Source organism: Staurois parvus, unplaced genomic scaffold (genome assembly GCF_062004578.1).
Source record: "Staurois parvus isolate SC_StPar_1 unplaced genomic scaffold, SC_StPar_1.0 ptg000694l, whole genome shotgun sequence".
NCBI lineage: Eukaryota > Metazoa > Chordata > Amphibia > Anura > Ranidae > Staurois > Staurois parvus.
Genome location: NW_028318490.1, coordinates 5,121,127 through 5,135,990, shown reverse-complemented (window position 1 = coordinate 5,135,990; position 14,864 = coordinate 5,121,127). Strand labels below are relative to the sequence as shown.

Sequence of the window (14,864 nt, the reverse complement as noted above, 5' to 3'; positions counted from 1 at the left end):
TGATCTAAGTAAAGCTCTTACAAGGAAAAAATATTAACATTTTTAGTTCAGTTTACTAACCCATGTGTTATAGCTTAGTGAATTTAGATCTATCTAAGTATGGTTTACCTCAATATTTGAAAGCCCAACTTAGAGTTTAAATCAGTTTAGGCGCTTCAAAACAAAAGGTGCTCAATATCTTATTCACACAGGTAGCGTGTTAGGACTACATAACACTTCCCTCTGTGCTCCATACCAAGGGAAGGTGTTTTGTAATTCATGGAGATATCATAGAACAGTGCAAACTGATAACTTCCTCATACTCTCTGCCTCTTCATTATCAACTCTGGCTGGATAAACATTTTTTTTCTTTTTTAGCACAGATATATTAATAACACTTTCAATTCTATACTTAACAGCCCATAAGGGAGCAAATTAGAGAAATGTATTGTTAGATTTTACATACACTAATTGTCTTTGATGAAAGCATTTGTTCCACGTATACCCACATGCCTTTGGAATATCATAGAGGAAAACAAAGAAAGTGTGAAAAGGTAAATTGTTTATTGTACAAAGATATTCTAAAATGGCCTGGACAGGTGTCTTGGTACCCCCAGAAAAGATTGAAATATCAATATGGCCCAGTTATTTATAAACTGTTTTCTATAAATAGTATTGCATATGTCTTCAAGTGGTCCATTGAGTCTGTCCCATTTTTTTTTTCTTTATTTTTAATTTATACATTTTTTTTTTTAACTTTTATATCTGAGTATAGATCTATGTTTTTCCCGAGCATGTTTGAAGCCATTAAGTGTTGATTGTCTCACTATCTCTACTGGAAGTCTATTCCAAGCATCAACTACCCTCTTGGTAAAATATTTTCTAAGATTAGTTTTGAATTTTCCACCTGCTAGTTTGATGTCATGTCCCCATGTTCTTGATTTTGTCTTCATTTTGAAAATGTATTTAAAGGTTTCAGTCATGATCATGTCCTGTCTCTCCTGATGTTTTATCCCTCCTTTTTTTTTTTGTTACCTGTCTATGGACTCATTCTATCTTTATCAATATTATTTTGTAAGCGATGTATCCAGAACTGGACACAGAATTCTAAATAAACCCCTCTAGTGATGCATCCTAGAATTCTATTCGCTTTTCCCATTTGTCTGGGCACACTGTTCGTTTTGCAATCATCTGCAATAGGTACACCGAAATCTTTTTTTTTTTTTTTTGCTGCAGCCCTGGCCAACACTTTACCCCAATATTGTATTGGGATTCTTTTTCCATAGCTGCATTATTTTACATTTATAAATGCAGTGTCCACTGATTTTTTGATTTACAATGCCAAAAATCACATTTCATGTTACTAGCATCTCCAGGAATATCAACCCTATTATACACCTTTTGTGCCATTACGTTAGCAATGTAGTAAAAAATATTCAATCTGATTTATAGTCTGACATGATTTGCCCTCAGTAAAGCCATGCTGCTTTTGGGTCCAGCAAATTGTGTGTTTTTTTTTTTTTAAGTGACTGTAAATCTTTATTTATTTTTTAAAATAACAAACATAACATACTTACCTGCTCTGTACATTGGTTTTGCACAGAGCATCCCCAATCCTCCTCTTCTCAGGTCCCCCACTGGCTTTATACATTTCTCTATCTATACCTCCTGTTTCCCAAATCTCCTATATGCTGATTTATTTCTTTTTTTTACCTTTTTAGTGAACCATATTGGTTTTTCTCCTATTTGCTTTTACTAATTTGCCTGACTTATTCTCTAGTTGCCTCTTAGATGGTATTCTTTGACAATGCCCACTGATTACCAACTCATGTTGTTTTACTCCAACCTTTTTTAATTCATTTTTTTTGTTTTGTTTTTTTGGTTTTTTTTAGAAATTCCCCCATTCCAGCAAAATTTGTCCTTTTTGAAATCTAAAACGTTTGTTTTTGTTTATGATTTTTCAGTTCTTCTTTATTATTAAACCAAAGACTTAGTTGATCACTAAAACCCAAAATTTCTCCCACCTCAACATCAGACAGTCAATCCCCGTTTGTCAGTACTAGGTCTAGAATATGATAACCTCGGATTGTGCTTTTTACTAGAGAAACCCCATTCATAGCCTCCATTACATTCCTGGTCCTGCTTGAAATAGCAGATTGAGAATTCCAGGTAATGTCAGACATGTTGAAGGCACCCATAATTAAAAACAAGTGAAAGGACAAGCTTGTGTCTTGTGCACATTTGTCTCCATGGGTACCACCCCTTAAAAACAGACAACAACGAAGGAAAATCCCCTTCAAACCTCCTAAAGGGAAAGGAGGGGAGAGTTCATAATGGAACTTTTACTGTACCACATGGAGATAACAAATTCACAGCCAATTAAAAGGGCTCAACATACAACTTTGTTATGTATCTTGTATAAAATAAGACCTTAAAAGTAATTAGAGTAACACCATCAATATGCAATAATATTGTTGAATATAGTTTGCATATCTTTACAAATACTGTATTGCCAAAAGTATTGGGACGCCTGCCTTTACGTGCACATGAACTTTAATGGCATCCCAGTTTAAGTCTGTAGGGTCAATATTGACTTGGCCCACCCTTTTCAGCTATAATAGCTTCAACTCTTCTGGGAAAGCTGTCCACAAGGTTTAGGAGTGTGTCTATGGGAATGTTTGACCATTCTTCCAGAAGCCCATTTGTGAGGTCAGGCACTGATGTCGAACTAGAAGGCCTGGCTTCGCAGTCTCTGATCTAATTCATCGGGTTCAGGTCAGGATTCTGTGCAGGCAAGCCAACCCAAACCCTCTCATCCAGGTCTTTATGAATCTTGCTTTGTGCACTGGTGCGTAGTCATGTTGGAACAGGAAGGGGCCATCCCCAAACTGTTCTCACAAAGTTGGGAGCCTAAAAATGTCTTGGTATGCTGACGCCTTAAGGGTTCCCTTCACTGGAACTAGGGGGCCAAGCCCAACCTCTGAAAAACAATCCCACACCATAATCCTCCCTCCACCAAACTACGCTTGGCACAATGCAGTTAAGTAGCGTTCTCCTGGCAACTGCCAAACCCAGACATGTGGATTGGATTGCCAGGCAGTGAAGCATGATTTGTCACTTCAGAGAACATGTCTCCACTGCCCTTGAGTCCAATGGCAGCATGTTTTACACCACTACATCCGATGCTTTGAATTGCACTTGGTGGTGTAAGGCTTAGATGCAGCTGCTCAGCCATGGAAGCTTATTCCATGAAGCTCTCTACGCACTGTTTTGCCAATCTAAAAGCCACACAAAGTTTGGAGGTCTTTAGCTATTGACTCTGCAGACAGTTGGTGACTTCTGTGCACTATGAGCTTCAGTATGTGCTGACCCCGCTCTCATGTTGTGGCCTACCACTTGTTTTCAGTTGCTGTTGTTCCCAGTTGCTTTCACTTTGTTATTATACCACTAACAGCTGACCATGGAATATTTAGTAGCAAGGAAATTTCACAGATGGACTTGAATTCACCGAGCTCCTAAGAGCGACCCATTCTTTCACAAATGTTTGTAGAAGCAGTCTGCATGGCTAGGTGCTTGATTTTATACACCTGTGGCCATGAAGGTGATTGAAACACCTGAATCCAGTGATATGGAGGTATTCCCAATACTTTTGGCATTATAGTGTGTGTGTGAGATGGTCACAATCTCATAGAATAGATGACGTCAAGTACAGCGCTAAAGATTGATGCATTTCCCAACTGTGCGCTTCATCAAGATCCATTCTACAAAATCTCTATGAATTATGGTGTACTAAAAAGAAAAATATAGTGTGTGTGTGTGTACAAAATGGTAACAAATCCCATTATGTTAGGTGTGGTAGTTCAGGATATGGGATGCCTTCCAGTCTGTGGAGGTGCAAGCTGCAGCAATCAATGCAATATATATATATTTTCACTGTAACCAGGAACCGAAGATGAACAATCCAATGGAGTTCCAAAAACCAGGGAGTGAAAAGGTTGACACCCAACCGCCATGATGAATAAGAGAAGGGAGGACGGGCACAAAAGTACAACCTAGGGCATATAAAAAAACACTAAATTATTATTGAAAGTGGGGAAAAAATACTATATATATATATATATATATATATATATATATATATATATATATATATATATATATATATATTCGTATGTATGTATTAGGGAATACTGGTTATCTAAACATCCAGAGAGTCTCTCACCTCCACACTACATAGAGATTTACTCCGAAGGCTGTCATGCTGTATGTCAGGGAGCAAAATGGGGTCTTGGTGTTCACAAACAGAATTAAAGCCTGTGGAGTTAATCTGTATGTAGTATGGGGGTGAGAGACTCTGAGTGTGTCAAAAACCTGGTCAAGGCCTTACATTTGTCCTGTTTCCCCTAGGGATAACTGGGCTCAGAGTGGCACAAGTGCCTGCAGGAATGTCTGGTTCAGGATATTTTGATAGCAGATGCAGTGCTGAAGATCAGATGACAGCAGGCATGTACAGGATCTCAGATGCATGATCAGACAAGCAGAGGCAGCAACATCTGGCAGCAGGAGTATCAAATCAGGAACCAGGAGCAGGGCCAGGCCAAGGTCAGCATCAGGCGAGCAGGGAGGGTACTGGAACAACAAGAAAGAAGCAAGGTTGGGTCACAAGCCAAAGTCAGCAACAGGAGTTCAGGAACAAGCAGGATTTAGCAAGCTGGGTCCAGGATACAAGAGTATACAGGATCAGGTCACAAGCAAAGGGAGCAAAGACTATCGGCAATGATCCAGTATAGCTTTAAATAGGCCACTGGGCGCCAGAGCAAACGTGCTCACGCTAATGTTCACTTGCGTACGCTTGTGCTCATATAGATGCAGGTAGGGTCCTAATTCTATGCACAGTCCTATGGACTGTTCTGCGTGCATGCACATTTCTTTGAGCACGAACATTCTTTTGAACATGCACTTTAGCATAAGTTTCCTGACAGGGTGTTTTGTACATCATGGGCTTTCTTTTTAGTTGACCAGTATTCCCTAATATAAATATATATAAAATCATGGCCAAAAATATTGGCACCCCTGCATTTCTGTCAGATAATGCACCAGTACGCCCAGAAAATTGTTGCAATTACAAATGTTTAAGCATTCTCATGTTTATTTCTTTTGTTTGTATTGGTATGACACAAAAAAAGTGGAGCAACAAATCTGACACATACAACCCCAAAATAGACTGGATAAAATTACTGGCACCTTCTCACAATTGTAAGGAATAATTGCATTACAAATTTGTGATGCTCCTGTAATTTGTAATTCAACTCACCAGTATCAATTAACAGGTGCTGACAATATAGAAATCACACCAGCAACCAGTTAAAATGTGAAAAATTGACAGCCTTTCTGTTGTATGTCTGTGTGCCACATGGAGAAGAGAAAGAACAGCAAAGAATTGTCTTCGGATTTGAGAACAAAAATTGTGGAAAAGCATGGACAATCTCAAGTCCATCTCCAGAGACCTTAATGTTCATGTGTCCACTGTGCCCAACATTGTCAAGAAGTTTATAGTCCATGGCACTGTAGCTAATCTCTCCAGACGTGGACGAAAGAGAAAATTTGATCAAAGATTGCAACAAAGGATTGTTCTAATGGTGGATAAAGAACCTCAGTCAGCTTCCAGACAAATTCAAGCTGACCTTCAGGTACAGGAAACAACTGTGCCAGCTTGCACTATGTCGCCATCTGAATGAAAAGATGCTATGGTAGAAGACCCAGGAGAACCCCACTGCTGACACAGAAACATAAAAAAGCCAGATTGGAGCTTGCCAAAACTTACCTGAGGAAGCCAAAATCCTTTTGGGAAAATGTGCTGTGGACAGACAAAACAGAATTACAGCTTTTTGGTAAAGCCCATAATTCTACTGTTTTCATAAAAAGAAATGAGGCATTTAAAGAAAAGAATACAGTCAAACATGGAGGTTCACTGATGTTTTGGGGTTGCTTTGCTGCTTCAGGCACTGGATGTCTTGACTGTGTGTATGGCATTATGAAATCTGAAGACTACCTAAGAATTCTGGGGTGCAGAAAGTTGGGTCACTATCAGAGTTCATGGGTCTTATAGCAGGACAATGACCCAAACTACATGTCAAAAAGCACTCAGAAATGGTTTAAGACAAAGCGCTGGAGAGTACTGCACTGGCCAGCAATGAGTCCAGATCTAAATCGCATAGAGCACCTGCGGAGAGATCTTAAAACAGCAATTGGAAAAAGGAACCATTCCAATCTGTGAGACCTGGAGCAGTTACCAAAAGAGTGGTCCAAAATTCCAGTAGAGAGGAGTAAGAAACTAATTTATGGTTACAGGAAGCAATTGATTTTTTATTTCCAAGGGGTGTGCTACCAAATATTAAGGTGAGGGTACCAATAATCTTGTCCAGTCCATGTTTGGAGTTTTTTGTGGAATGTGACAGATTTGGCTTTTTGTTTCTCCACTTTTTTGTGATATACCAATAGAAACACGAAATAAACATAAGAATGCCTAAACATTTGTAATTGCATGGTTGGTATGACACAATAAAGTGGAGAAATAAAAAGCCAAATCTGACACATTCCACATCAGTGTTCTGCTGGTCTAGAAATTATCCCGGTTCTAATGGATGAGAAGTGCTTTGTTGTTCCTCCTTTCACTGTGAGAGCCAATATCACTAGGGCTGCTGATTGTATCTTGGACTTTTCAGCATCAAGCATCTCCAAGTTGTACCTGGTGGATGTTCAGGCCTCTGCCGAGGTGAGCTGTTATCAAAATGTTTTGGTTTGTTTTTTTTTTTTTAACCAATAATTGGTTGGGGTTTTTCATCTTTTTTTCTTGTGGGCCTGTTGGCAGTTCTTTTTTGCTATGTTGTTTTACCCCTCAGTTAAGTTTTTCTCCCATCGCCTTTATGGACAGGACCTGGAGAGAGCGCAGCTCCACCCATAGGTACAGGAAACACTGCAGCTTTAAAAGTCTGTCCTCCATTATAGTCTTTCCTCTACCATGGTGGAAGCTCTGCAGGGAACCTTTGTTGGGGGCTGCGCTCTCTCCAGGTGGGGAGGGGGGTAGCCTTACCGGTGTCGTGGCTCTTCCATAGACAATCCCAGCACCTTCCTCCTGCAGATGGTGGGGGGGTGCTCCGGTTCCTTCTTTCCCCTCCAGCTCAGGGGAGTGGTGGCCAGTTGGGTAGTCTTTGCCCAGGTGTCTGAGGGTCCGGCAAGGTAGGAGCGGGTCTTCTTACATCTGGATCGTTGTGCGGGAAGCTGTGGTAATGGTGGTGGCCTCCCGCTGGTGTGCAGTAGGTCCCGGTCAGAGGGTGACGCCAGAGCCTAGATTAGGTAAGGGTGGGTACAGTGGTGCTTTTTATCCTTACTATAAGGGAGTTTTTATTCTCTGTGGTGGTTCTATTGTGCTTTCCCTGGTGGGTCTTAAAGGGGAAGCCTGCTGCTATGGTACATAGGTTACTTCGCTCTGCTCCATAGCTTGGTGGGGGGTTGCTCTGCAGCACTGTGGACTGAATCTCCTCTCTTTTTGCTCTCTCTCTCTCTCTCTCTCTCTCTCACACACAAAAAGTGGTGGCTTGTTTTGTGGCACAGAGGGGTAGGGTCAGGGTCCTGATGGACGGGAGCCTGATGAGGCTATTTTGCTGTCCCTTTCTGTATTTCAGGCCAAAGCCACGGTTAAATTGAAGGGAGTTTCTCTGGTTAAAAGGAAGTGTCCTTCCTGCAGGAATCTGTTCAGGGATTCGTGGCCAAAGCCGCTATGTAGATCTTGCTTTGCGAAAGTAGTCAAAGAAGAGCCTTTGCAGCAGTGCAAGGACATGTTTGCTTCGGTCAAAAAAGAGCTAACAAAGACTCTGGGATTTGATTTGTATCCTGCTGGATAAAATACCAGGGCTGCAGCCAGGTTCTCAGCAGAGTACCCTATGCAGACTTCTGCCGTCCACCTCAGGCCATGTTGGAGTTAGCGACTCAGAGGAGAGAGGAAGGGTCCTACTCTCCCTTAAGGATTCTGATGAGGATGAGGGAGAAGAGGAGGTCACAAGATCATCTGATATAAGCTATCCTTAGAAGAGGTGGATGACTTTTTAAAAACCATTTACACAACTCTTGCAATTTAGGAGGAAAAGGTCCAACTGTCTATTCATGATAAGATGTACCAGGGCCTGAGACAGCACAAGAACAGAGTTTTTCCAGTCCATCAAGTCTTGTAAGACTCCGTAAGAAAAGAATGGAAGAAAGGAGAGAGGGGTCCCTTTTCCAAATTCCTCAAAAGGAGATTCCCCTTTGAGGAGGATGAGTCTTTGGTTTGGAACAAAAAGCCAAAATTGGATGTGGCCTTCTCACAGGTTTCCAGGTGCATAGATTTGGTTTTTGAGGACATGAGCATCCTGAAGGATGCAATGGATAAGAGGGAAGACTCACTCCTTAAAAAAGCTTGGGACTCTTCCCAAGTTCAAGCCAGCGATTGCTTCCACAGTGGTGGCTAGAAACCTAGAGTGCTGGTTGGAGCAGCTGAGACAACATGTGGCAGCGGGCACCTCTAGAAGAGAGCATTTGGAGTCTTTCCCTGTCCTCCTAAAGGCAGTGAAATATATGGCAGATGCATCAGCAGAGTCGGTCAGGATGTCGGCCAGGTCCTCTGCCTTGGTTAACTCTGTCAGGAGAGATATGTGGCTCAAAACCTGGTCGGGGGTCCAGGATTAAGTTATGTGAAATCCCTTTTTCAGGAGACTTGTTTGGGCCAGATCTGGAGACAGTTTTGGATAGGATGGCGGATAAGAACGCTTTCCCATCAAAAAAGAAAAAACCATCAGGAGGAATTTTCAGATTTATTTCACAGATCCAGAGATAAAGAACAGGGCCTGAAGATAAATTGGAGCTTTCAGAAAAATAAGGGAAAGGGGGAGTGCTCTTCAGACCTCCGGAACGGCCTGCCAAGAGCCAATGACAATTCTCTTCCCGTGGGAGGGAGACTATGGTCTTTCCACTGTCAAAGGAGGCAACAACAAATGCCTTTGTCAAGAACATCATTGCTCAAAGGTACAGTCTAGAGTTCTCCAGGACCCCACGACCAGATTTTTTGTAACCAATCTCCCAAGGGATCAAGAGATGGCTTTACCAATTACATCCCTCTTGAAGGAACTGATGCAGCAGGACGTCATTACCTAGGTTCCAAGGGCACAAGAAGGTCTGAGGTTTTATTCACACCTTTTTCTAGTCAAGAAACCCTCAGGGAAGTTCTGTTCAATTTTGAATGTAAAGATATTAAACTGGTGCATTTGATACAGTCACTTCCGGATGGACACAATTTTTTCAGTGAGGAAGCTATAATCTCCCGGGGTGCTTCATGGCAACCATCGATCTTCGAGATGCTTATCTTCACATTCCGATAGCTCAATCTTCTCAAAAATTCCTTTGCCTGGCTGTCAATCTAGGAACATCCATCTGGCACCTCCAATTCAAGGCACTACCGTTTGGCCTGTCATCTTCTCCAAGGTGGTGTTCACCAAGGTGATGGCGGAAGCTCTAGAGCCCCTGAGGCTAAGGGGGATTTCAATTGTGCCATATTTAGACAACCTGCTCGAGTTCATAGAAACCAGGGCTCAGGTGCTGTCAAATCTTTAGGTAACTCAGACTAATCTGAAAAATCCGGGATGGCTTTTGAACCTTGAGAAATCCAAACTTGATCCCAGCCCAGAGCGTAAGATTTTTAGGACATACCATGGACTCCGTGCAACAGAAGATCTTTCTCCCGGAGGAGAAGATAGGGAAAATGAGTCTAATTCAGTCCAATCTGTCAGTGTCAGTTCGGGTGGCCATGTCGGCACTGTAGCTGCTTACCCACTTAATTCCGGCAGTCCAGTGGGAGAGGGTTTAATTCCCATCCTCTCCAACAGGACATTCTTCAAAAATGGGCATACCAGGAACCTCTAGACAGACATATAAAGATCACTTCAAATGTGAAAAGAGCACTGTGGTGGTGGCGGGATCTGACCAACTTGCCGAAGGGTCTGTTATGGTCCTTTCCCCTGTCCAAACGCCTAACAACGGATACAAGTGCATGGGGGTGGGGAGCCCACCTCGAAGATCAGACGACACAGGGCTCTTGGTCCAAAGCAGGCGCCAGAAAGTCGCCAAATTGGAGGAAGCTGAGGCCATCCAACTGGGTCTCCTCTTTTTTTCTTTTTTCAGCAGTTAGTAAGGGGGCAACACGTACAGGTCCTCTTGGAAAATATAATAGCGGTGGCTTACATCTCGAGATGGGGCACAAGGAGCAGGGGGCTGCTGGAGTTGGCACTAGAGATCTTGTTTTGGGTGGAACAGAATTTAGCCTCCCTCTCGGCTGTACATCTAAACGGGATGGACTTTGTAAGCAGGAGAGGTTGTAGCCTGAATCAGCAAATGGAAGCTTGGGGGGTTTCTCAGGTCGACCTGTTTGCGAGTCTCCTAAATCCAAAGTCGACAGTGTTCTTTTCTCTTCACATGGAAGATCAGGCTGTGGGCTTGGATGCTTTAGCACATCCATGGAATTACCGCTTGTCCTACGTGTTCCCTCCCTTTCAGCTCATTCCTCCTGGTGCTTCGAAAGTTCAAGTAGAAAGCGACAATTCTAATCCTAATCACGCCATACTGGCCAAAAAGTCCGTGGTTCTTGATGCTCCCGAATCTATTCTCCAGATCTTCCCTGGAGACTGCCGGCCAGGAAGGATTTTGCTAATTAAGGAGATGGAGCAGTTCAAACTAACAGCGTGGTTCTTGAAGAGGATCTTCTAAGAAGAAAGGGACTGTCCGACAAGCTTATTTCCACCCTGCTTTCAAGTAGGAAGGGGGTAACCAGAGCAATATACAGTATCATAAAGTGTGCGTTTTAGAATTCCTGGTGTTCAGACAAGGGTTTCCAGGTAAAGAGGATTGTGTCAGTCTTGGAATTTCTCCATGAAGGAATGTAGAAGGGGTTAGCAACAAGTACCCTTAAATCTCAAGTTGCAGCATTATCGGTGTTTCTGTAGAGAATGTTATCTCAGGTTCTAGTTGTTAGGTTTTTCAAGGCCTTGGCCAGAGCTAGGCTGGCTTCCATTAAAATTTTTCCCAAATGGGACTTGTGTTTAGTTTTACGGGGCCTCACAAAGAAGTCATTTTAGCCAGTAGAGACATTAATACAAGATTTTGTTTTAAAAACCATTTTTTTGGTTGCAATCACTTCAGCCCGAAGGATAAGTGAGGTCCAGGCGCTGTCAATATCTGAACCCTCTTTAGCTATATTTCCAGACCGAGTGATCCTTAGAACAGACCCCAGGTTGCCTCCAAAGATTTCTTCTGCCTTTCATCATACTCAGGGACTAGCATTACCAACTTTTTGTACAGCTCCAGCCAATCCAGAAAAAGAAGTGTTCCATACGTTGGATGTGAGATGTCTTACAATTTTTGGAGATCTCGAAGGAGTTCAGGAAGTGAAACTCCCTTGTTTGTACTCTTTTTGGAAAATTGCAAAGGGGAGAGACCCTCCAAAAGTACTATGGGCAGATGGCTCAGGCAAGCCATCAAGGAAGCTTATGGAGCAATAGGCAAAGATTCCAGTAGGGATTGCGGCACACTCTACAAGATCAGTGGCGGCCTCCTGGACTGAAAGGGCTGGTGCATCTCTAGAACAACTTTGCATGTCATGTTGTGGACTACTCGACAATAACTGAGGACATGGTGGAAAAGGTGGATTTTTAAAGCTGCAGTGTTTCCTGTAACTAATGGTGGAGCTGCACTTTCTCCAGGTGCTGTCCTGAAAGGTTCTTAGAAATACTGTCAACAGTAAGTCTAACTAAGGTTTTTGGGTATGCCTCACAGTCTATGAATACCAGACCTGTACTGTATGATTCAATATATCACTATATTCCTTGTGAGCGGCTATGATGATACCAATAAATATACCTATATACCATAAAACATATAAAATTATATGATAAATAGAATACCAGCAACTATGTACCACATGAGGAGGTCACCAAGGTCTTCTCTGAAGCCTGTCCCACCACCTGCCCCTCGACCCTGTCCCCTCACAACTTCTACGACCTCTCTCCTCCTCCATCCTACGCTCCCTCACCCACATCTTTAATCTCTCCCTCTCTTCCGGCGCATTCCCCTCCCCTCTGAAGCACGCGATTATCACCCCCATACTTAAAAAGCCCTCCCTGGACCCCACTGACCCGAATAACCTTAGACCCATCTCCCTGCTGCCATTCACATCCAAACTCCTTGAACGCTTAGTCTACAATCGCCTTAGCTCTCACTTCAACGACAACAACCTCCTCGATCCCCTACAGTCCGGCTTCCGTCCCCTACACTCCACCAAAACCGCCTTACTCAAACTTTCCAACGACCTGCTAACCGCCAAAGCTAATGGCCACTATTCAGTGCTCCTGCTCCTACTCCTTGACCTCTCCACGGCTTTCGACACAGTCAACCACCCCCTCCTCCTCAAAAAACTACACTCCCTTGGCCTCAGATTCCGCTCTCTCCTGGCTCTCGTCCTACCTATCACAACGCTCCTTCAGCGTTACTTATAACGCTACCACCTCCCCCTCTCTCCCCCTCTCTGTTGGGGTCCCTCAAGGCTCTGTCCTCGGGCCCCTTCTCTTCTCCATCTACACCTCCTCCCTTGGCCAACTCATACACTCTCACGGCTTCAACTACCACCTTTATGCCGACGACATGCAAATCTATCTCTCTACCCCTCGCCTCACCCCCTCAGTCTCCGCCTGAATCACAAGCCTACTGAACGACATATCAGATTGGATGTCGCTCCACTTCCTTAAACTGAACCTCTCCAAAACCGAGCTCCTAGTCTTCCCCCCAGCCCGCACACCACCCCCCACTGACTTCTCCATCACGTCCAACAATGCCACCATCAGGCCCGCCCCGCAGGCCAGAGTACTTGGTGTCATTCTTGACTCCAATCTATCCTTTTAGCCCCAAGTCCAGTCACTAACAAACTCATGCAGACTCCACCTCCGCAACATCGCCAAAATACGCACGTTCCTAACCCCAGAAACCACTAAGCAGCTCATCCACTCCCTCATCATATCACGACTCGATTACTGCAATTCCCTCCTTACTGGCCTGCCTCGCCACAGGCTATCCCCGCTTCAGTCGATCCTGAATACGGCAGCCAGACTCATCCACCTTACCAACTGCTCCGTTTCCGCCACCCCCCTCTGCCAATCCCTCCACTGGCTTCAAATTCAAAATCCTAACACTGACGTACAAAGCTGTCCATCATACTGCCCCAAACTACATCACTGACCTAATATCCAAATACCACCCTTCACGCACTCTCCGCTCCTCACAAGACCTCCTTCTCTCTAGTTCCCTAGTCTCCTCCTCCCATGCCCGCCTCCAGGACTTCTCCAGGGCATCACCCATACTCTGGAACTCCCTACCCCAATCCGTCAGACTATCACCTACTCTCCTCTCCTTTAGGCGCACCCTGAAAACCCACCTCTTCAGGGATGCCTACCCCACCCCCTGCTAATTCCCGACCTCCTCCACTCTTCCTACCACTCCATCCCCCACAGCCACTTCCTCCTGTACCACTATCCCCTCCCTCCTAGATTGTAGCTCCAAGGAGCAGGGCCCTCGAACCCCTCGTGTATCGCATTGTATTGTTGTTGTAATGTCGCATGTTTTGTCTCCCATTGTAATGTACAGTGCTGAGCGAACTGTTGGCGCTTTATAAATACTGTATAATAATAATGATTCTCATACACATCAGTTCAAATGTAATATCCTAAACTGTGCTACACCAATGTATCTGTATCATTATTCTACATAGGATTGGGAGGAGGTTTGAATCACAATCAGTGACTATAAATAATAATCATATAGTTTGTGTATGAATTATGTGGGGAACCCCTGAGGAAATCACGTGCCCTGTGACAAAATGCGTTGGAGTGGGGCTTGGATGATGTGACGGTACTCGTTCCCGATATAGCAAGTACGGACTTTCACGTAGCACTATTGCACAATGTTGCTATATTTATAAATAAGGCTGGAAATATTTGATACAATCTAGCATCCACACAATGTGAGTGGTATTTTATTTCATTTTGGGAGGCACTAAATGTTTTAAGGGTAAAGCACTATTTCTAGGAATTTATTTGCATGGTGTAGCAGAGTTAAAAGGAGGAGAGCATCAGCCTGAGGAGAACCATCATTGGGCATATTGAGGAGTGTTAACCATAGTCCATTTAAAGGGACACAAGCATTTTATGACCGAACACTTAGTGGGAGGTCAAAATGCTAAGGTGAGAGGACAGCTGGTGGCGGTGTTACACAGTGTGGTTGATGGGCAGGAAGGTGGAAATAGCATTTGGCACATCAACACTTTTTGAAGGACTCTTCCTATTTACAGTAGGTAAAATAATTATTTGATCCCCTACAGATTTTGTAAGTTTGCCCACTTAGAAAGAAATGAAGGGTCTATATTTTTTTTTATCACAGGTGTAATTTGAATGATAGCGACAAGAGTATCAACCAAAAATACCTTTTTAGCAGAGAAATGGTAAAGCATGTTTCCACCTCCGTGCTTGACTGTAGGGATGGTGTTCTTAGGGTCATTGTCAGCATTTTTCTTCCTCCAAACACGGTGAGTCAAGTTAATGCCAAAGCGCTCAATTTTGGTCTCATCTGATCACAGCACTTTCTCCCAATCCTTCTCTGAATCATTTAGATGTTCATTGGCAAACATCAGATGGGCCTGTACATGTGCCTTCCTGAGGAGGGGGGGCTTTGTGGGCACTGCAGGATTTGAATCCATGGTGGCGTATCGTGTTACCAGTGGTATGCTTGGTGACTGTGGTCCCAACTGCCGTGAG

At 43.6% G+C, this 14,864-nt stretch overlaps 2 pseudogenes; both read left to right on the top strand.

Annotated features, from left to right (window-relative positions):
- The first annotated feature begins 8,150 nt into the window (after positions 1–8,150).
- LOC149446219 (uncharacterized) lies at positions 8,151–8,851 on the top strand (annotated as a pseudogene).
- Positions 8,852–8,974: 123 nt separating this feature from the next.
- On the top strand, positions 8,975–9,832 carry LOC149446218 (uncharacterized; annotated as a pseudogene).
- The last annotated feature ends 5,032 nt before the right edge of the window (positions 9,833–14,864 follow it).